Here is a 22,975-nt window from a genome sequence, read left to right as displayed (position 1 = left end):
AGAGACATCTCCAAGGAGTCGAAGTGTAACCCAGTCGCGACGGGGAACATGCCAGTCGCGACGGGAACTGGCAGAGGGAATTTCAAGACAAAGTTGTTTAACCCCGTCGCGACGGGGGCTTTGCCAGTCGCGACGGGGACCCCAGTGACAGGATTTTTGGGCAGTTTCGTAATTTCGCGAATTTTAAGGATGAGACTTGGTTTAAATAGATAGAGTGCGTGAAAATTAGGGGAGATTCAGAATTGGAACCCTAGAAACAAAAGAGGAGGCTAGAAGAGCGGCTTGTGGCGACCCGGATCAATTGCTTCAACTTGTTCTTTCTCTTCTCTTTAATTTTTCTATGTTCTTTTCTATTTCAATGTTAATTATGGATTTGATTATGGATGTTTTGAACTAAACTCCTATTTAGGGAGAATGATGAATGTTGTTTAAGTTTTTCCTAGTTAATGAATAATTGCCATTCCTCCATCTTGATTGTGAACACTATTCATATTTGTGTTTAATTTCCATGTGCAAGATTGATCACCTTTTACATGTTTTATGATCTCAATTCGAAATCTGAAAAGTGAGAATTGAGAATGCTAAAATTGGATAGTCTAGGTTTTGATGTGAAACGAAAGTATTTACATAGCCTTTGTGACATTTAGATTATTGCTTAATGCTGATTTCATGTTTGTTTAATTAAGAGATTAATTAGAGAGCATGAGATTTAGAACCTAGAAGATCTGAAAAGAGCTAGGTTAATTCATAATCTGTCATTCACTTCAAGAGAAGGATAGCATTTAGACATTAACATTGGTAACTTAACAACAGGATTCGTCTCCCTATTTTCTTATCTTGATTAATCTTCCTTTTGTTAGTTTTAATTTTCTAAATTGTTTTATTTAATTCATAAAAAGTATTCTTTTACCAGATAGAATCAATAGTATAATTTAGTAGTAATTAGTCCAATTCCCTGTGGTTCGACCTCACCTGTGTGAGTTTACTACTTGATTGCGTATACTTGCGTAGTGATTATAAATTTCGTAACAAGTTTTTGGCGCCGTTGCCGGGGAATTGTTTAAAGATTAATATTACACAAAATTATACTAACTTCTACTTTGGTATATTTTCTCTTGCTGATTTTCTAACCTTTCTCTTGCAAAAAAAAAAAAAAAACTGTTCTTATCTATTTCAGGTATTTTGAGTGCATGCGCCGCCAAGGGCAAGCAGTTATACTACCCATCGACCCTGAAATTGAGAAAACTTGTAGGAGAAACCGAAGGAACAAGAGGCAAGAAGGAGTTTCAGCAACTGCTGAAACAACAGAAATCATGGCTGCTAATGTGAATGCGAATGCTGCAAATAACGGCAATAATGGTGGTGCCGTGGAAGACCAAGCTTATGGCCGTAGCTTGAGAGATTACATTCTCCCTACTCTGACGGGAGTGCAGTCATGTATCAGGCCACCGGCAGTGGATGCGAATAACTTTGAGATCAAACCTGCCATACTTCAAATGGTGCAGTCTTCAGTTCAGTTTGGTGGCCTCCCTTCTGAAGATCCTAATCTACATCTCTCGAACTTCATGGAACTTTGTGAGACTTTTAAAGTCAATGGAGTTAGTGATGATGCCATTCGTTTGAGACTGTTTTCATTCTCACTTAGAGAAAGAGCCAAGAGCTGGTTAATCTCCTTGCCACCAAATTCCATAGCAACATGGACAGACTTAGCAACTAAATTTCTGTCTAAGTTCTTTCCCCCAGCAAAGTCTGCTAAGCTGCGAGGAGAGATCAACAATTTTTGTCAACAAGAGAATGAGTCTCTCTATGAGTCTTGGGAGAGGTTCAAGGACTTAATCAGAAAGTGTCCTCATCATGGTATTGAGAAGTGGATGCTGGTTCATAATTTCTATAACGGGTTGGTTGGTAACACTAGAACCCTGATAGATGCAGCAGCTGGTGGAGCCTTTATGAGAAAGAGTGCTAATGAGGCTTATGATCTATTGGAGGAGATGGCTCTAAACAATCAGCAGTGGCCAACTGAAAGGAGTCAAACTAAGAAGGTAGCTGGTGTGCTAGAGGTGGATGCCATTACAAAGCTGACAGCTCAGGTTGAGGCCCTAACAAAGCTGATCGCACTGCAAGCCAAACAAGCTCAAGTGGTTTGTGAGATATGTGGAGGTCCCCATCACTTTTCTGAGTGTCAGGCAGATGTGGATGATTTGCCAATGGATCAAGCAAAAGCCATTGGAAACTATTCCCAAAACAATAATTATGGGCACAACCAACAGGGGTTCTACCAGCAGAGAAACCAGCCCCAACAAAACCAACAACAGCTGCAACAACAAAGTTCTAGTGGAGGCTCCACTTTTGAAGCTGATTTATTGCTCCAATTCATGATGCAAACTAGAGTCTCTATTAAAACTCTAGAAACTCAAATGGAACAATTGGCTACTCAAGTGGAAAAACAAGCTCAAGGAAATTCGCCTAGCACTAATGATGCAAAAGGAAAATAGCAATGTAAAGCAATTTCCTTAAGGAGTGGAAAGAAATATGATGGGCCTGAGATGATACAACCAGAGGATGAAGAGATTAAAGATCAAACAACACCAACTCAAGCATCATCAGATAAGAAGATTACTGATAGTCCAGCACCACCACAGCAGTCTCCACCAATCAGTATTAATCATCATGTGAAAATACCCTATCCTCAGAGACTCCGAAAGACCAATCTAGACAAGCAGTTCACAAAATTTATAGAGGTCTTTAAAAGACTACACATCAACATTCCTTTTGCTGAAGCTTTGGAACAAATGCCCCGTTATGTGAAGTTCATGAAGGAGATATTGTCTAAGAAGAGAAAATTGGAGGACTATGAAACAGTGGCATTAAATGAGGCGTGTAGCGCCATTTTGCAAAAGAAACTACCGCCCAAGCTTAAAGATCCGGGTAGTTTCAATATTCCATGCTCTATAGGGGGTTCGGTGAAAACTAAAGCTCTATGTGATCTGGGAGCAAGCATTAATCTAATGCCATTGTCTGTCTTCAAAATGCTAGGATTGGGAAAAGCAAAGCCTACAACAGTGACTTTGCAACTGGCAGATCGTTCTTTGACTCATCCTCGTGGGATAATTGAAGATGTACTGGTGAAGGTTGGTAAGTTTATCTTCCCTGCTGATTTCCTAATTCTTGATATGGAGGAAGATTCAACTATTCCCTTTATTTTGGGAAGACCATTCTTAGCCACGGGTCGAGCATTAATAGACGTTCAAAAGGGGGAGTTAAAGTTGAGAGTGCAAGATGAACAGGTCAATTTTAATGTTTTTTCCCCAACCGACATTCCTACCTGTTGTAAGATTGAGATGGTGAAGGGTTCTTTTGTTAAAGCTGATAAGAAGAAAGCAAAACCTAAAGAGCGACTTCGAACGATTCGGCGGCGTTGGAAAAGATTGATGTGTGGTAATTCTGAAGGTAAACTTCCTCTTGTGCAAAACTCTGAAATTAGCAACATTGGAGGTCAATTTTCTTCATTTGGTACAAGGACCCTATTGGATGCAAGAGGTGGACTTGATCCAATTTGAAGTAGTATTGAGGCCAAACCCCTTCTGATGGGGGTTCAGGTAAGTCCTTCTCACCTTGAGTATAATAGCACATTGGGGACAATGTCATATTTAGTTTGGGGGGAGAGACTTAAAATTTTTAAATTCTGCACTTTAATTTCTGCATTTTAATTATCTGTTTTAGTTTTTTTTTTTGTTTTAGTTAAGGAATGGTAATAAGCTTGACGATAGTTGTATACTGCTGATTAGTGTGATGTGATTTGAAATTGTAAAATAACTGTGTGCTTGATTCTGCTAACTCTTTGGATTAGTTTGGATGCTTAGAAACCTGTGTTTATCGGCAAATACTCAATCTGTGAAAATTGTTATAATTGTTTTACGTTGGTTTGTGGTAAGATTGACATGATAGCTTAGAACTTGCATTTTTATTCCTTTGAGACGAAATCGTTGATAGTGTTCAATTGGAATATGACTTAGGCATTTGTTGGATAGTTTGAGCCTTTCAAGCCTACCGTAATAATGTGTATCCCTAGTTAACCTTTTGAGCCTAAACCCGTTATGTTTTTCACCCATCGATTTGAAAAATTGCAACCACACTATTAATTTTTCTTCACCATGTTATCCATGATATCATAAGCTACATAATTAGTTTGTGGGAGGAGAAACATTTAGTGTGAGGAAATAGTGAGAGGGAGAAAAACTTGTAAGATTGAGAAGAGCAAAAAAAAAAAATTGTGTAATTCAATGTCACTGAAAAAAAAAATGGAATATGATGAAAAAAAAAACACAATAAAAAGTAAAAATATGTGTGAAAAAAAAAAGAAAAAAATTTCAGTGATGTTGAAAAATAATAGAGATGTCTTCTATCAATCTTGGTAAATTCATGGAATATTATGAGATCTTAGAAAAAGGAAGGTATGAAGCTTGTGGGTTCTGCTTGTGTGCTTATGATATCTTGAGCCAAAAATTGACTTTTGCCTATCCCTGAATATCTAAGCCATATTACCTAAAGCCTTAAAAAGACCTAATGATTCCAAAGAATACTGTCAACATTAGTGGAGAAAGGTAAGCATGCAAGCTTATGAGTTATCGGGCTGTGGAACTGTTGGAAAGAGTAAAACTTTTATAACAATGTTTCACATTTGAATAAATTTTTGCAGTTGTACATAATGTTGTAAATTAAGCAACTGAGTTAATTATTAGAGTTAGTAGGATCGAAATTCTAGTTTATGCAAGGAAGAAAACAGAGCATGAGTCAGCAGTGTAGTGATTATCTGACAGCGTAGTTAGTTTTTTTTTCCCTTACTCGGGGGCGAGTAAGAATCTAGTTTGGGGGAATTTGTTAGGCTAAAATTAGTCTAAGTTTCGGGTCATATTTTCGGTTAGTTTTCACTCTTTGTTTCTAGTTTTAGGGCTATATTACGCTTGATTCTTTGGTTTCAGGTCCTCGGGCATTTAAAGAAAGTATGTACAAGAATTGAGGAAAAATGGTGAAAGAATCGAGAAGAAAAACCAAGATTGGTGTCGCTGCCTGTTCCAGTCGCGACGGGGAATTTGCCAGTCGCGACGGGAACTGGCAGAGACATCCATAAGGAGTCGAAGTGTAACCCAGTCGCGACGGGGAACATGCCAGTCGCGACGGGAACTGGCAGAGGGAATTTCAAGACAAAGTTGTTTAACCCCGTCGCGACGGGGGCTTTGCCAGTCGCGACGGGGACCCCAGTGACGGGATTTTTGGGCAGTTTTGTAATTTCGCGAATTTTAAGGATGAGACTTGGTTTAAATAGATAGAGTGCGTGAAAATTAGGGGAGATTCAGAATTGGAACCCTAGAAACAAAGGAGGAGGCTAGAAGAGCGGCTTGTGGCGACCCGGATCAATTGCTTCAACTAGTTCTTTCTCTTCTCTTTAATTTTTCTATGTTCTTTTCTATTTCAATGTTAATTATGGATTTGATTATGGATGTTTTGAACTAAACTCCTATTTAGGGAGAATGATGAATGTTGTTTAAGTTTTTTCTAGTTAATGAATAATTGCCATTCCTCCATCTTGATTGTGAACACTATTCATATTTGTGTTTAATTTCCATGTGCAAGATTGATCACCTTTTACATGTTTTATGATCTCAATTCGAAATCTGAAAAGTGAGAATTGAGAATGCTAAAATTGGATAGTCTAGGTTTTGATGTGAAACGAAAGTATTTACATAGCCTTTGTGACATTTAGATTATTGCTTAATGCTGATTTCATGTTTGTTTAATTAAGAGATTAATTAGAGAGCATGAGATTTAGAACCTAGAAGATCTGAAAAGAGCTAGGTTAATTCATAATCTGTCATTCACTTCAAGAGAAGGATAACATTTAGACATTAACATTGGTAACTTAACAACAGGATTCGTCTCCCTATTTTCTTATCTTGATTAATCTTCCTTTTGTTAGTTTTAATTTTCTGAATTGTTTTATTTAATTCATAAAAAGTATTCTTTTACCAGATAGAATCAATAGTATAATTTAGTAGTAATTAGTCTAATTCCCTGTGGTTCGACCTCACCTGTGTGAGTTTACTACTTGATTGCGTATACTTGCGTAGTGATTATAAATTTCGTAACATCAGGGTAATTGCTTTGCAGTTTTCTTTGGGATTGACTTCAGTTGTGCTAGGCAAATTTCCTTGAGGGCGGGTTGCTACCTGAGTTGCTAGCTGGCCCATCTGAGTCTGCAGGTCTTTAATTGAAGATCTAGTTTCAGTCATAAATTGAAGCAGTAAATCTGTTTGCAAACTAGAATTTCCACCAGAGGCTTGGTTCTGATTAAACTGTTGGTTCTGATTTCGTTGCTGATAGAACCCACTGTTTCTTCGGTTGTTACCCTGGTTGAACCCATAATTGTTGTTGTTGTTGTTCTGTGAAAAATTCCCAATGGCCTTAGCTTCATCCATTGGCAAATCATCCACATCTGCTTGACACTCCGAAAAGTGATGACTTCCTCCACATAACTCACAAACAATTTGGGCTTGTTTAGATTGCCCTGCAATTATTTTTGTCAATGCCTCAACCTGAGCTGTTAACTTTGTGATGGCATCAACTTCTAACACACCAGCTACCTTCTTAGATTGACTCCTTTTAGTTGGCCACTGCTGATTGTTTAGAGCCATCTCCTCCAATAGATCATACGCCTCATTAGCACTCTTTCTCATAAAAGCTCCGCCCGCTGCTGCATCTATTAGAGTTCTAGTATTACCAACCAACCCGTTGTAGAAGTTGTGAACCAGCATCCACTTCTCTATACCATGATGAGGACACCTCCTGATCAGATCTTTAAACCTCTCCCAAGCCTCATGGAGAGATTCATTATCTTGTTGGCAGAAATTATTGATTTCTCCTCTCAGCTTTGCAGACTTGGCTGGAGGAAAGAACTTTGACAAGAATTTTGTTGCCAGATCATTCCAAGTGGCAATAGAGTTGGGTGGCAAAGAGTTCAACCAACTCTTGGCTCGTTCACTGAGCGAGAATGGAAACAATCTCAGTCGAATGGCATCATCGCTAACTCCATTAACTTTAAAAGTTTCACAAAGTTCCATGAAGTTAGAGAGATGCAGATTAGGATCTTCAGAAGGGAGGCCACCAAACTGAACTGAAGACTGCACCATTTGAAGGATGACAGGTTTAATCTCGAAGTTGTTTGCATCCACTGCCGGTGGCCTGATACATGACTGCACTCCCGTTAGAGTAGGGAGAATGTAATCTCTCAAGCTACGGCCATTAGCTTGATCTTCCACGGCACCTCCATTATTACCGCTATTACCCCCATTGTTTCCAGCATTATTGTTCACATTGGCAGCCATGATTTCTGATGTTTCAGAAGTTGCTGAAACTCTTTCTTGCCTCTTGTTCTTTCGATTAGGGTTGTACAGAAATTTTCGTAAACCGCCCAACCCGAATAACCCGACTAAACCAAACCGACAAAACCGAAAAAAAATACAAACCGACATAACTTCACAAAATTCTAAACCGCCCAATCTGTAAATTGGGCGGGTTGAATTTTGACCCAAACCGCCCAATGAACCCGCCCAAACCGATTTAACCTGATTTTTCAGTTTTTTTTTTTAATTTTATATATATATTATATAATATATAATAATATATAATATATATTAAAAAAAACCCAATCCCTAAATTGAATTTAGATTTGGAATGTTATGTATTTAATGTTATTAATTTTTATTTTAGTTGAATCTGAAAAAAAAAACATCCTAATTCGGTTTGGGCGGGTTAACCCGCCCAACCCGTCGTTCGGGTACAGAATTTTTTTTTTTTTAAATTGGGCAGTTTGCATGCAGAATTTTATAACCCGATCTTTATGTTGGGTTGGAAAATATATAGTATAAACCGACTAAACCGACCGATGTACAGCCCTACTTTCGATTCCTCCTGCAAGTTTTCTCGATTTCAGGATCAACTGGTAATATGACTGCTTGTCCTTGACGACGCATGCACTTAGGATTCCTGAAATAGATCAAGAAAATATTGCAAGAAAAAGGTTAGAAAAATCAGCAAGAGAAAATATACCAAAGTAGAAGTTAGTATAATTTTATGTAATATTAATCTTTAAACAATTCCCCGGCAACGGCGCCAAAAACTTGTTGCTATAATTTATAAACACTACGCAAGTATACGCAATCAAGTAGTAAAACTCACACAGGTGAGGTCGATCCCACAGGGAATTGGATTAAATACCACTAAACTATACTTATAATTCAATTTGGCAATTCGAAAACAATTATGATTTAAAAACAGTAAAGTATGAAAGTAATTCAGAAAACTTAATAACACAATTGAAAGTTGAGCAAGATGAGATAATAGGGAGGAGAATCCTGTTGTTGTTTACCCAAATCGTTAATGCTTAATTACTATCCTATTCTTGAAGTGAATGACAGATTATGAAATAACCTAGCTCCTTTCAGATCTTCTAGATTCTAAATCACATGTTATCTAATTAATTCCTTAATTAAACTAACATGAAATCAGCATTAAGTAATAATCTACTCGTCACATAAGTCATGTGAATACTTTCGTTTCACATAGAACATCGATTATCTCAATTTTAGCATTCTCAATTCTCACTTTTCAGATTTCGAATTGAGATTATAGAGCATGCACAAGGTGATCAATCTTAAACATGAAATTAAACACAAATTAAGATAACTTCACAAACAAGAATTGAGAAATGGTAATTAAACATTAACTAGGCAAAACATTAAACAACAATCATCATCCTCCCTAAATGGGAAATTTAGTTCAGAAACAAATCCATAACCATTCCTAAATCAATATTCAACATAAATGGATTAAAGAGGAATAAAGAAAAGAACTGTTGGTGGATGAATTTTGAATCGTCACTTGAATCTATGTGCTCTTCCTGCCGCTCTCTGCTGTATTTTAGGGTTCCTGATCGCTCTCCTCGACTTCCAATCGCAGTTTTCTATTTATATCTAAAATTTAGGGTCCGATGGACGAAAATGCCCCTGGTCCGTACTGGATCTCGCCGCGGCCAAGCTTCCTCTCGCCGCGGCGAGATGATTGCAAAATATAGGTCTTTCTGTATCTCTTAAATGGCCGCGGCGAGACTCCCCATCGCCGCAGCGACTGTAGCATTCCAAAGTTTCGAGATCTAGCCGCGGCCAAGTTGTGTCTTGCCGCGGCCATATATACACAATTCCTCAAAAATTGTGTTTTCTTCGGCTCAGCTCGTCTTTTATTGAATTTCTGCACCCGAGACCTCTTTTATTCTAAAGAACCTGAAAACATAGAAAACAAGCGTAATTCCGTCCCAACTCAGCGAAAAACGCACATAAATTAGATCCAAAACATAGGCTAAAAATAGCCTAACAGTTATGTCTTGTCTTGTACAAACCATCAGATTCATGATGGAACTAACTCCATTTGCATATGGAACTCCTTCCATATCCTTTTTTTCTTTATCTGAAGTAGGACAGTGCTTGTTAGACACTTAGTATTGAGTTGTCATAGGTTGTTTAGTAGGCTTGTTATTCGTCATAGAATACTTCTCTAGAACTTTGTTGATGTAGCCATGTTGACTTATAGTCAACTTTCCTTCTCTTCAGTTTCTTCTCAACTCCATTCCTTATATTCTCTTTGCATTTCCCAAGTCTTTCATGTCAAATTAATTCCTCAAAACTTTCTTTAGATTCTTACTTTGGCCTTCTCCTTGTTGATGAGAAGCATGTCATCAACATATAGTAGTAATATACTTACCATTCTCAATGCTACTTCCTCTGAAGTATAAGAAGGTTTCATGGAGAGTTTTGTTAAATCCTTGCCTGATGATAAAGTTGTGAAATTTCTTATTTCACTACCTTGGGGATTTTTCCAATCCATACAATTACTTTCTGTTGGGTTTTGGGATAAGAACAAGATTGGCTATCCACGAGGGATAAAACACCTCGCGGATAAAGTCGTTGACCAACAATTTATCATCTCCCTGTTTGAGTGCCCTTTGTCTCTCGGAATCCAAGGGTCTCCTCTTCTGTCTCTTTGCTGGGTAGTTTGGATCAACATTTAAATGATGGCAGATAATATTAGGGTCAATCCCTATCATATCTCCATGGCTCCAGGCGAACTGATCTTGGTTTGCCTTTAAAAAAAACTTATTAGCTGCTATTTCAATTGTTCATCCAAATTCTTCCCAATGTAAACAAACTTTGTTGAATTTCTTGGGTCCAGAACAACTTCTTCCAATTCTTCAATGGGCTTCAATAAGTTTCTTTCATCTTGAATCCGAGGATCAAGATCTTCATCTTTCTTTTCGCCTTCTTCTGTCAATATTGCCATTAATTGGTGACTGGCTTTTCTGTGCTGTAGCTCTATGCGATAGCATTCGCGAGCCAGCATCTGATCACCTCGCACTACTCCCACACCCATTGGTGTCTAAAAACTTCATGGATAAGTGCTTGATCTAACTAACTGCCCCTAGTCCGATTAATGTTGGACGACCCAGCAGTATATTGTAAGCCGATGGCAGATCGACAACCAAAAAGTCTCTCATTATCGTGGTGGATAAAGGTGCTTCGCCCAAGGTTAATGCGAGCTCGATTATTCCTTGACTAGCGACACTGTCGCCAGTAAATCCGCAAAGATTCACCATGCAAGGTCTTAATTTAGCTTTTTTGAGCCCCATCTTTTTCAGTGTTTCCTTGTAAAGGATGTTCACTGAACTCTCGTTGTCTATCAGCACCCTTTTTTATCCTCTTGTTGGCTAGTTGGATGGTGATTACCAATGGGTCGACGTGAGGGTACCTCACGTTCTTTTCATCTTCCTCTGAAAATATAATCAGAGGCTCTTCAATTTTTACTTTCTTGGAAGGTTCTGGAGCAAATGTAGACTGCTCGTTCTTCACTACCTTCACGTGCCTCTTTTGGGCGTTATTGCTCTCTCCTGCAATATGTGGCCCTCTCGAGATAACTAGGATATCCTCTCCTTCAACAGGTGGAGGTTGTAATCCTTTGTTGCCTGGGTTGTTGGGCGGATTGGGCTGGTTATGTCCATTGTCCTGTCTCTTCAAATATTGCTTGAAGTGGCCTTGCGCGATGAGACTTTCTATCTCATCTTTCAACTAACGACACTCGTTTGTTGTATGCCCGATGTCCTTGTGGTACTTACAAGTTTATGCCTCGTGTGCCTCATAGGCTCAGGTTTACTAAATGAAACCTTGTGCTCATGCGCAAGGTAAATATTTTCTCGAGTTTCATTAAGCTCAGTATAAATGGTGTAAACTGGCACATACTTGTTGTGCTTCTTTTGTTTTTTCTTGTCCTTAGATGACCCCTTAGAGTCGTCTTTCCTCTTTGAGCCAGAGGCCCTTGGGTTATCAGCTTTAGTCGAGACAATACTTGTTGAAATAGTGCTGGGTTTGCTTCCCGAGCCAATTTTTAACAAGTTCAAATCTTTTCGAACAAAAACTTGAGCCCTCTCGTTGAACTCGGTGATGTTTTTCACTGGATGACCCTGTAGGTCGTCCCACAGTTCACCTCCAGCAGTGGAGAGATTAGTAGTGATCCCTACATGAAGGGCAATAAGCTAGGTATTATCATCCAATTTCTTACTCTCGCAGCAGCCGTGCTAAAATGACTTATATATGTACGCCTTAAGCGTCTCGCCAGGCTGTTGCTTTATGTTGGTGAGTGAGGACGCTTTGGGTCGCCTATCTCTAGCGGCCTAGAACTGCTTTTTGAAGTCCTTAGACAGCTGTTCCCAAGAAGTGATGGAGTGATGAGTAAATTTATTGAACCAGCTGCTTGCTGCTCCAACTAGTGAGGTGGGAAACAAAATACAACGTAGATTGTTTGTAACATTGCTAGCTCGCATTATAGTATTGAAATTATTCAAATTCGAGATCGGATCAGTGGTCCCATCATATGACGAGACGTGGGGATTTTTGAATCCCTGGGGAAAAAGAGTATTCATGATATCTGGATGGTATGGCTCGAGTTCCTCATCTGAGTCATATGCAGATTTTTTTCCTTACTCCCCGACTTGATACCTTCTAAACTTATCCTCCAACTCATCTATTTGCAATTAGATTGGATCCCCTTGCTTTGGACCGAGTTGTTGGCGAAGATCAAATTTTTTCTGGTTAAAGTGTTCTCGCAAATTCGGTTGGTTATAATTGCTAGCAGACCTCATTCTACTCACGAACTTTGTCCTACTTATGGACCTCGTCCTGCTCATGGATCTCATCCTTGAGTGACTTGCAGTCTTACTCATGTCTGTGCTTTCTCAATCATTGTTGCGACGAATACTTTCTCCTCCTCGCGTTGATCGGCTATGGGTTCTTGTGCGCCCCTAGGTAACACTCGCCTCTTCACGCCTGTTCTTCTCCATTGGGTGTGATTCGTTGTGTGCCCCCTACTGGGGTTTGTATGTGTCCTTTCCCTATTGGTTTGGGAAGAACGTTGGCGGTGCCTCGTTGGTGACCCATGTGTTCCAGGTTGAGTCCCAGGATTTCCCTCGTTTCCACGAGGAATTTTCTGTTTCCTGGTTTCTAGTCGCCTTCTACTCTCATATCTATGAGAAGGTTCTAATTGATCATTTGGTTGTTCATTTTCAGGGGGACCCTCAGTTTCCCCCGGTTGCTTGTTTTCAGGGGGAACCTCAGTTTCCCTAGGTTGTTCTTCCTGAGCATTCTGAGGGTTCTCCTGAGCTGTCTCCTGCCTCCTGGTTCGTGAGTCGGGAGGTTTCCCTCGTGGTCTTCTCACTCCAAGATCAGGTTGATTTTGGGTATTATTCTCCTATGTTGCCCTATCCGCGGCTGCCTCACGTTCCAACTCAGTGTTTGTTGCTGAAATTTATTAAATACTACGCAAGTGCACGCAATCAAGTAGTATACTCACGCAAGTGAGGTCGAACCACAGGGAATTAGATTAATTACTACTAAACTATACTTGTAATTCTATTTGGCAAATCAAAAGTTTTTATGATTCAAAAGAATGAAAGAAATTCAGAAAACTTAAATAACACACTTGAAAGTTGAGCAAGATGAGATGATAGGGAGGAGAATCCTGTTGTTTGTTTACCTAAATTGTTAATGCCTAATTGCTATCATTTTCTTGAAGTGAATGACAGATTATAAATTAACCTAGCTCTTTTCAGATCTTCTAGGTTCTAAATCACATGTTCTCTAATTAATCTCTTAATTAAACTAACATGAAATCAGCATTAAACAATAATCTACTCGTCACATAAGTCATGTGAATACTCTCGTTTCACATAGAACATCGATTATCCAATTTTAGCATTCTCAATTCTCACTTTTCAGATTTTGAATTGAGATCATAGAACATGCACAAGGTGACCAAGCTTACACATGGAATTAAACACAAATAAAGATAATTTCACAATCAAGAATGGAAGAATGGCAATCAAACATTAACTAGGCAAAAACATTAAACAACATTCATCATCCTCCCTAATCGGGAAATTTAGTTCAGAAATAAATCCATAACCATTCCTATAACAATATTCAACATAAAGAAATTAAAGAGGAATAGAGAAAGAAACTGTTGGTGGAATTATTTGGGATCTTCACTTTGATTTCCTCTGCTCTTCCTGCCGCTTTCTGCTGAGTTTTAGGGTTCCAAATCGCTTCCTTTGACTTCCAATCACAGTTTTCTATTTATAACTAATTTTTAGGATTTTTCGGACAAAAATACCCCTGACCGTACTGACGCTAGCCGCAGCCAAAAGTGGTCTCGCCACAGCCAGAAGTGCATCAAAAAAACAGGTTTCTGCCCCAGACTTTATGGCCGCGGCCATGGAAATCTTGCCGCGGCGAGATGGAATTTTCTGCTTCGATCTCTTTTAGTAAAATGGGCATAAATTTTTCATACAAACTCCAAATGAGCTGATTCAAGATGCGTTGGAAAGATAAAAAAGAGATCTAAAACTTTTATGTTTTGACTTTTTCCAAAATATGATCAGAACATAGTCGAATTTAGACTTAAAGTTTCATCTTTATTCTCTTTCAAAATTTTCTCTATTTTATAGATCATTATTTCCCGAAATTTGTTTAATTTATGCATTCCAAGTGTAGAAACCTGAAATCAAAGAAAACAAGCGTAATTATATTCCAAAAATAATAATAAAGAAGAAAAATAACTATAAAATGTGACCCGAAACTTAGGCTAAAAATAGCCTAACAGTGTTCTGCCGGTTTTTCTCCTCCAGGCGGCGCCTGAGTTGGCAGTTTTCCAACTCGACAATCAGCACGTATCTTGTTGGATCGTAGGGGCCATCCTCACCAGTTGGCCTGGGATGGGCTCTACCAATTTTCATTTCAGGTTCCTCATACCTTGTTCCTAGATTCTGGGTCCTCCTTGAACGTATGGTCCGTGTACTTAGGCCACCCTCAGGTTGGGTTCTCCTTGAACGAGTGGTCCATTTAGATTGTGAATCGGGAGGCCTTTGGGAGCCCATTGGCTCTTTTCCAGGACGGTGAGTGGTTTCTTCATGAGGAGTGTCGATGTTTTCTCTGTTGACAGCCATGGAGAAAGTTGTTTTTATATATATAAGGAGGGTTTTTTCTGAGCTTTTTTCACGAAGGCTCTCAATGAAAGCACTTAACTGTTAACATAGATTTTCGTTAACTATATTTAAGCCTAAATCGTGATGGATTTGCACAGATTATAAAAGTAGTAAAGAAAAAACAAGAACACAAGGGTTTTTTTACGTGGTTTTGTAGTTAAAATTCTGCATAGTCCACGAGTCAATCTTATTAGATTTCTGATACAGTTATAGGGATTTTTCTCTGTTGAATTTTTTCACCCCTTTTTCAGTTTAACCTGTTCCTATTTATAATCACATAGGAGGGCAGTTAATTACAAATTTGACGGATATTTTACAGCAATCATCCCCTGAAATTGTGGGATTTGATTACATCCCACGTAAAATAAATGTAATTATTATTTAAAAATCGCACAGCTGTGATTGGTCCACTTTTACTGGGTCAATGCAAACGTGTATTAAATACGTTGTAACACATATTGTTCTGGGACATCTCGCTGGGAACATAGAAATAATAATCCTGGTAGCGAGCTAGAGTTTTTTCCATGTCTTTCCGAGGTTGATAATGTAAACCTCGTCGTTTTCTGCGCTTATAAACATAACGCTCCATTTGACAATCGCAGTTCTTGGTGACAAGGTGAACTTCGGCAGTCAACATCATTTGAATGTCAGCTTCTATCTAAGAGAGCTGACTCGACGGAGCTGTGGATCTCATTGAAAGATGTCAGGAGCTGATTAGTAAAGGTACCACGACTGTGTCTTCCTATAGCGAGATGGATGCCTCGCTATTAGTTGTTTGGATTCACTCGATTGTTATATTTAGTTTGCATAATATACTCTGTCAGTTCCACATTTAATGAGTTATTCCATTTTCAAATATAATTATCATTATATATTGATTCATATTCTCCAATTTAACACATGTCCTCCTTTGAAGTGCCAGCCGAATTTTAAGTATAACAAATACATATAAAATTCACATGACATCATGTATATACAATACATGGAAATATATTAGAGATAATTAATAGTACTACTTAATTGTCCTTAATTGGTAGCGTATATGAAAAAAATAGTGAGATAAATGAGTTCAATAACAAATGATATCAATACTAATTATAGAAAAAGTTAAATGATATGTTGAATTTATAAAAAAATTTAGATATTATGCCAGGATTATAGCCTAAACTCAATATATATAACTAAAAATTTAAATTTTAATAATCATCTTTTATTTTATTTTAAATTTAAAAATAACCACCTTGAATCTGTATTTATGTGGTAACCATTCTTACTTACTTCACAATTTCTTTTACTTAAAATTTTCTCATTTTTTTTTTTTAATTTTTGAAGAACATTCATGAAAGTATAAAAGAACATCAACAAAATAAGTATTCTTCATATACTAATAAAATATTATACAATTTAATTTTAGTGTCTATATGTATTTTTATTTTAATAAATTTGGATAATATTTTTATTAATATGTATTTTTTTTTATTTTCATAAAAATTATATCCTTTATAAATATAAATTGAATCTATGTCTTTATTTATTTGAATATTTATTATTTTGTACTTTTTACTTTTTTTATTATTATTTATATGAAAAAGTATGAGGGATGATAAATTTTTTATAGCATAATAATTTTAATTATTTTATTCATTATTATATTTTTGTACGATATTTGTTATAGTGAGATTTCTCTCACTTAGAAACTCGAGACCAGACTCCTCTTTAAAGGACACGTGTATTCAGATTTCCAATGAAGGCTGAATGTCCATGAGAGGCTTCTCGAAGTTTAAACCTCGCTCAGGATAAAAACAGCGAGATACTGTAAGTGTGACTTAAGTCACACCGCATAACCATAATTCTCATCATACAGGGTAGATACAACTCGCATATGTCAGAACATGTGCGAGTGTCCCCTCTATATCTCCGCGACAAGAATAGAGACCAATCCCCTATGGTGCAGTTTGGTCCCAACGACCCAATAGCCCTGACAGACCAATATAAGTTCGCATGTCCAGAATTTACTAGCTCCAACATGCGACGTCTACAAAGGGCGATTACCTAAAGGACGCAGACGTTCCATACGTACTGGCGATCCTGCGAGCTCAACAAACGGAACATGAACGGTCAACTCGCAGATGCGCAAGACGCATACGTTGATGAATTTAGTAACTGTCACACATTTATTAATGTTAACGTTGTTTGAGTTTAGTTATTGCAATTCAATGTGTAAATAATGGATTAACAATGAATGTGATCCTCATGTAACCGATTGGACACCTACTTTGTATATAAAGGGGTGATCCACCATGAAAATGGACCTACGAATCCCTTGCTACAGTGGACTAAGCAGAACAAAATCTGACCGAACCACTATAATTCATCGTCTTGTTTACTTTTTCCAGCCTTGTTGTTTGTTCTTGCATTCCCAGTCGAGTACTAGCCATTTTAGGTTGAATACTCGCACTTGTCATTTCTCAAATAATTCTCCTTTTTATCAATTAAATTATACTTTTTGGTGTTGCAAAAATTGCTCGACAACATTTGGCGCCGTTTGTGGGAATTCGACTGTAAGATTTTATTCACTTCAAAGAACACCACTCATCATGGCTGGAAATCACGTTAACGGAGCTAACAACGGATCCATTAATATTGGAATGATGAGCGTACCATTGCCTGGAGCTGGAGTGCCACCTGTAGACGTCATCAACGGCGGAGTAGGGAGGAGCAACATCAGACCTCTCAACCTATTCCCAGAAACAACTGGTCCTCAAGTCGGAGACACGTCCACACCACCAGCAACCATGCACTTTCCCCCCGTCACCCCGGCGGTAGTGTCCGAAGGAGTGGTCCAGCTCACGACCGATCAATATGCTGCAATCCAGGATCAGCTGCGAGCACTACAAGCCGAGGTAGATGGACAGAGCCGAGCTCGACGCCCTCCTCGAGTTCCTGCCATTCGCAACGAAAACCCTCAGGTAACAGTTTCCAGACGTCAAACTAACCGTGTACGCAGGGAACGGAGAACTGATCCTGAAGTTTTGGACTTGAATCACCCGACGTCAAGAGACCAATCTGCAAGGTTGCCTAACCAGAGCGCACAAGTCGACGAGGATCCTGAGCGCCGCAACCCTCGCAGTCGTCCACCTCGAGATAACGACGCAGAGTCGGCCTCTTCATCCTCGCATGGCCGCACTCCGAGCAGGTATACGAGGTCTGGCTCTGTACAGACACAACAAGGAGGACATTATCGTGTACACCGAGGTGATCTGCGTGATCACCTCAACGCAGTCTTTAGGGCACGCTCCCGCGGTCCGCATAACACTGAGACGCTCCATGATCCCCATACGGGCGATCAGGGTGTCAATACAGTTAACAACCCGCCTATCGCGCCGATTGCAACCACTGGGATTAATATCCCCTCGAACCTTGGCGCAGTGGTTGCGAGCCCCGCAGTCGTAGCGACTCCAACCCCTGCGACAGGAGGAATCGATCAAAGCATGCTTCTGCAAGCCTTGAAGATGCTCGAGCAGCAGCGTAAGCCCATATACAAGCTGCACGGCACCTCACCTCTTACCGCAGAAGTGCGGCAGGCCCAACTTCCAAAAGGGTTTCGTTTATCCGAATCCCTCAAATATAAAGGTACTTCTAACCCGTTAGATTACCTAGAAAAGTTTAACACTATAATGGAAGTGGACCAGGTACCGCAGCTTGCGAAGTGTCGCATTCTCGCGGCCACACTCGAGGAGAATGCCCATGATTGGTTCACCCAATTACCAGAGGCATCGATATCGACGTGGGAAAACTTCGTCGACTTATTCCTCACACATTTCCAGGCCACGATGACGTATAGGCCACCCTATACGACTTTGGCCAACATCAAACAAGAGCCTGGTGAGTCTTTGCAAAATTATTTCAAGCGTTTTAACGCCGAAGTAACAAAGGTTGAGAAGGCCCCCGAGTCTTCGCTTGTTTGCATGCTAATAACAGGTATCTTGCCAAGAACCGACTTCTGGAAAGAGCTACAGGCCCGAAGGCCAGAATCCTTGGTAGAGTTCTTCGCCATGGCCGAACCTCATAAGAGAATCGAGAATTCCTTGGCAGAGTTAGAGAAGGGCAAGAACAAATGACGATCACCCATACCGCGGTCGCGGTCTCGCAGTCCGCGAGGAAAGAATTCCAGGGGCCGAAGCCCAAGAAGACGCAGTTCGCGCAGACCGCGGAGCCCGAAGTTGGCTAAGTCACCCCCAAAGAAGGAGTCCTCGCCAAAAAGAAAAGGGGGACCTCGCTTCGTCAATTATACCGAACTGGCCGTACCTCGAGACCATATCTATGCGATTGAGGAAAGGAACGGCGTCTTCAAGAAGCCGCCCCCCATCAGGGGAAATCGCGACCGAAGAGATCCCAAAAAGTTCTGTAAGTACCACAAAGACATTGGTCACACTACCCTTGAGTGTTGGGTCTTGCAGGACGAGATAGAGGAACTGATCAGAAGAGGAAAGTTCGACAAGTATAAGAGAAGCGAGGAGGGACATCCCCAAGCGGATGGCAAAGGAGATAGTCAGAACGCGAGTGGCTCGAGAACGCCTCGCAACATCTTAACTATAATCGGAGGACCGCATATCGCAGGTGACTCTCGCAAGTCACAAGAAAGGTATGCTAGACAAGCCAAGGAGAGGCCGTTAACCAATGTGAACAATCTTGGTGAACGGCCAGAGAAGCTCTTCAAGAAGGAATGCGAGGACATTGTCTTTATGGAGAGCGATGCGAGATGGGTCCACCACCCGCACTCTGACGCACTCGTGATAGTCGCCAATATCGGTGGAGACAACGTCCATCGCATATTGGTCGACAATGGAAGTTCGGTGAATTTACTGAACTTCCAAGCCTTCAAGCAAATGGGGTTACAAGAAAAGGATTTGCGGCCTATGACATCAAGCATCTATGGCTTCTCGGGAGATGTCATAACAATCAAAGGAATGATCAAACTCCCAATCACTTTGGGGACTGCCCCAATAACTGCCAAGTCGATGGCCGACTTCGCAGTAATCGACCAATACTCAGCGTATAACGCCGTGATTGGTCGACCAATTCTGAAGGAGATGAAGATCATAACCTCGATCTATCATCTAACGATGAAGTTCCCCACTCCCTCTGGAGTAGGATCGGTGAGGGGAGTCCAATCTGACTCTCGAGAATGTTACAATGCAGCTGTCAAGCTCGCAGAAAAAAGGACAGTGAATGTTATTCACCTTTTGAATGCACCACCACCTCGCCAGGAGATCCTCAGGATCGAGGAGGTACCGCACGTGGACAAACCAGACTTGGATCCAAGAATCCTTGATCACACCGCCGCAGCCCAAGCCGCGGAAGACACAATCGAGGTACCTATAGATCCTATAGATAATAACAAGGTTTTAAAGATTGGTTCTAGATTAAATATACAATTGCGAGAACACTTGACGACTTTTCTAAAACAAAATCTTGACATTTTTGCCTGGAAACATTCAGATATGGTCGGGATATCTCCACAGGTCATGTGTCATCGCTTGAACATTGACCCAGAAGTGCGAGGTGTCCGACAAAAGCGCCGCAAAATGGACCCCGCGAGGTACCAAGCGTTGAAAGAAGAAGTTGACCGCCTCCTTGCCTGCGGCTTTATACGGGAGTCATTTTACCCTGACTGGTTAGCTAACCCAGTACTCGTGCCAAAGCCCAATGGCTCATGGCGTACATGCGTTGACTTTACAGATCTGAACAAAGCCTGTCCCAAAGACAGCTTTCCTCTTCCTAGCATTGACCAGCTTGTCGATGCCACTGCAGGTCACGCACTTTTAAGCTTCATGGACGCGTACTCGGGATACAATCAAATCCCGATGTACGAACCAGACCAAGAACATACCTCGTTCATTACTGATCGAGGATTATACTGCTACAAAGTAATGCCTTTCGGTTTGATAAACGCAGGTGCGACTTATCAAAGGCTAGTGAATATGATGTTCGCAGATCTTATTGGAAAGACAATGGAGGTATATGTTGACGATATGCTCGTAAAATCGCAACATGCGGAGGATCATATTACGCACTTACAGGCCATGTTCGACATATTGCGACGATACAAGATGCGTCTAAACCCATTAAAATGCGTCTTTGGAGTGGGTTCCGGAAAATTCCTTGGTTTTATGGTAAATCAGCGAGGAATAGAGGCCAATCCTGCGAAGATTAGAGCGTTGGTAGAAATGCCGTCACCGACTAAGCCAAAGGAGGTTCAGAGCCTCACGAGCAAAGTCGCGGCTTTAAACCGCTTCATATCCAGATCCTCTGACAAGTGTAAAGAGTTTTTCCAGACTTTGAAAGGTAACAAAAGGTTTCAATGGGATGAGAAATGCGAGCAGGCTTTTCAAGCGTTAAAAACGCATCTGGGGCAACCTCCAGTTTTATCAAAACCGTTGCCCGGAGAAGTTTTGTTTATTTATTTGGCCGTCACCAAATACGCGATTAGTTCAGTACTAGTCCGCGAGGACCAAGGACGTCAACACCCGGTGTACTACGTCAGTAAGAGATTATTAGACGCCGAGACGCGTTATCCTCAAATGGAGAAATTGGCTTTCGCCTTGATAATATCCTCAAGAAAATTGCGACCTTATTTCCAGGCTCACAGCATTGAAGTTTTGACAAACTTCCCCTTAAGGCAGGTTTTGGCAAAGCCAGAAGCATCGGGGAGATTGTTAAAATGGGCGATGGAGTTAAGTCAGTTCGACATCAGGTATAAACCAAGAACTGCGATCAAGGGGCAAGCCTTGGCAGATTTTATACTTGAATTCCCAAGCACCGAGGTGGCAGTTGTAGAGGGTGGAGATGACATTGCCGTGGCAAGCAAAGAAGTATGGACATTGTATGTCGATGGAGCCTCAAATAATGAAGGTTCTGGCAGCGGGATCTTGTTAATCAGTCCCAATAATTTCAAGGTACACGCTGCTCTGCGTTTTGAATTCTCTGCATCTAACAATGAAGCCGAGTATGAGGCTTTAATCGCAGGTCTAAAATTGGCTCTCGAGATGAAAGTCGAGTATCTACAAGCTTTTAGCGACTCTCAAATCGTGGTGTGCCAAGTGAGTGGAGAATACCTAGCAAGAGGCGGAAGATTGGTTAAATACTTAGCCATCGTTCGTGAAATAATGCAGAAGTTCAAACATGTAGTTGTGTCTCGAGTACCGCGTACTCAAAATGCCCACGCAGACGCATTGGCCCGACTGGCCTCCACCAGAGAAGCCGAATTACTCGATGTAATTCCGGTAGATGTATTGACTCATCCAACCATAGATCGAGAAACAATCATGGAGATCGATGACGTTCAGGAGATTACCTGGATGACTCCCATCCTCGCATACCTTGACAAGGGGCTCCTACCTGATGATAAAATAGAAGCAAGGAAATTGCGACAGCGAGCAGCCCGTTATGTGATATATGACCAGGGATTGTATCGCAGAAGTTTTAGTCAACCACTTCTCAAATGTATCAGTGGAGAAGGCTGCGGTTACATACTGCGTGAAGTGCACGAGGGAATTTGTGGCAATCATACTGGAGGTAATTCCCTTGCCTTAAAAATTATGCGGCAAGGGTATTACTGGCCAACATTGCGACAAGATGCCCTCGCATTTGCAAAAAGGTGTGACAGATGCCAGCGAATAGCCACTTACACACATCAGCCCCCGAGTAACCTCCATTCTATCACGAGTCCCTGGCCCTTTGCAATATGGGGAATTGATTTAATTGGCGAGTTACCCAAGGGAAAAGGCGGAGTCAAATATGCTGTGGTCGCGGTTGACTATTTCACGAAGTGGGCTGAAGCAAAAGCACTCGCAACCATCACTGCAACGAAGTTACGCGAGTTCGTTTACACCTCCATCATTTGTCGTTTTGGCATTCCGCATAAACTCATTTCAGACAATGGAAAACAATTTGACTGTAAAGAGATGCGACAGCTATGCGACGATTTAGGGATTAAAAAAGCTTTTTCCGCAGTCGCTTACCCGCAGAGTAATGGACAGACTGAAGCAGTCAACAAAATAATTAAGCACACCATAAAGGGAAAATTAGAAGATCGCAAAGGGACATGGCCAGATGAATTATCGCAAGTCCTATGGTCCTATAATACAACCCCTCGATCTACAACTGGCGAAACACCCTTCTCGCTTTCTTACGGGTGCGAGGCCATGTTGCCAGTAGAAGTTGGAGCAGGTTCCCTACGCAGGGATACTTTCAATATCTCGCAGAACAACGAGAATCAGTTGTTTTGCCTTGATCTTTTGGAGGAAAAGCGTGATAAAGCGCAACTACAAAACG

At 40.5% G+C, this 22,975-nt stretch overlaps 2 non-coding genes across 2 annotated transcripts; one reads left to right on the top strand and one right to left on the bottom strand.

The window, feature by feature from the left end:
* Window positions 1-1,754: 1,754 nt before the first annotated feature.
* Window positions 1,755-1,861, bottom strand: LOC115701613 (small nucleolar RNA R71). Its single transcript, XR_004008606.2, has one exon. It is a non-coding gene; the product is annotated as a small nucleolar RNA R71 (small nucleolar RNA).
* Window positions 1,862-6,822: 4,961 nt separating this feature from the next.
* LOC133032827 (small nucleolar RNA R71) lies at window positions 6,823-6,929 on the top strand. The gene has a single exon (XR_009685414.1). It is a non-coding gene; the product is annotated as a small nucleolar RNA R71 (small nucleolar RNA).
* The last annotated feature ends 16,046 nt before the right edge of the window (window positions 6,930-22,975 follow it).

Source organism: Cannabis sativa, chromosome X, assembly GCF_029168945.1.
Source record: "Cannabis sativa cultivar Pink pepper isolate KNU-18-1 chromosome X, ASM2916894v1, whole genome shotgun sequence".
In the NCBI taxonomy this organism is placed as follows: domain Eukaryota; kingdom Viridiplantae; phylum Streptophyta; class Magnoliopsida; order Rosales; family Cannabaceae; genus Cannabis; species Cannabis sativa.
The sequence above is the reverse complement of the archived record's forward strand: the minus strand, read 5'-3'. Positions and strand labels throughout refer to the sequence as shown.